Raw genomic sequence first — 1,289 nt, 5'->3', positions numbered from 1 at the left:
AGTCTAGCTGCCTGCCACTGGACATTTGACCTTGTCATTAAGTTTGTTCACTCTGCTAGATCCTTGATTGGAAGTCTCAGAACATGTTACGTTGCCACATTGCCTCCATGTGCTTTGTTCCATCTCTCAGTGACTTGCCCTGCTGCCAATAGCGCAAATGGGATGTGGATGATCCAGTCTGTGATGTGGACAACAGACTTCCCTTTGCATTTTAGCTACCAAAGAGTTCAAACTTTAACTTATAGATGCAGCATTTAGTCACCGCGTTTCCTGTGTGTAGTAGATGCACATTCTTAGGGGCAAAGACAATTATAAAAATAACGAGATGAAGAGTGTCTTGTATTACCAGTTGAATTGTATTCACACACACACACACACACACACACACACACACACACACACACACACAAATGTTGCAAAAGCCACAGACTTTGTTTGAAAACTGTCTTTGAAAATGCATTCAAGTTTCAGTGAAGTTCTTAGAGAGGGCCTGAAGTCAATAGAACCAAGCATCCTTATAAGAGAAGAAATATTATTTCCCCCACTCCACACAGAAACAGAGATGTGGGGGACTTGTGATGACTGGGGCAGAAGTTGGAGGGTAAGTTTCCTAGCAGCAGAACACCAAGGCTGATCATGGCCATGCAATCTGAGGAAAGAAATAAGAAAAATGATTCTTCCTCCAGGTTTCTGAGGAAGTATGGGCCTGCTGACACCTTTATTTTGAGCTTGAAACCTCCAGATTGTAAGGCAATAAGCTTCTGCTGTCTTAAGGCAGTCAATATGAGGTACTCTGTTAGGACAGAGGTGGGAAATGAATGCAGCATTTCTTCTAGGACAACCATCACACTGAGGTTCACTGAGCACCGTGGTGCTCCCTGCTAGACACTAAGTTATTTCTAGGGGTGCATGGCAAACGCAATGTGACTGCTTCCCTGGAGATCAGAGACACTGTGTGGAATTTTGATGGTTCAGCAGAGCTGGCCTTGAAAGTAGGAGGAGAGCTGAAAAGACAGGCTGGTTCCCTGCAGTTTTGTAGCACACTTTAAAATAACGTTTGAATTATACGTTTCTTTCTAGGGATGCAGGGTGTTTAAAAAGAGGTAGAGTTGGAACCAGAAAACCTGACAAGAGGCAGTTATGCAAACTGCAGTTTTCAGCTTCTGTATTTATTACGAAAGCATTTCTACAGGCAGGAGAGTCTGGGAAGCATAAACCACTTCTGTTTTGTGCTGTTTTGCAATCTCCTGTAGCTTCCGTGTTTTCCAATTGCTGCACAGTTTAAAATC

Source organism: Grammomys surdaster, unplaced genomic scaffold (genome assembly GCF_004785775.1).
Source record: "Grammomys surdaster isolate TR1022 unplaced genomic scaffold, NIH_TR_1.0 174, whole genome shotgun sequence".
In the NCBI taxonomy this organism is placed as follows: domain Eukaryota; kingdom Metazoa; phylum Chordata; class Mammalia; order Rodentia; family Muridae; genus Grammomys; species Grammomys surdaster.
This window is presented reverse-complemented; position numbering follows the sequence as displayed.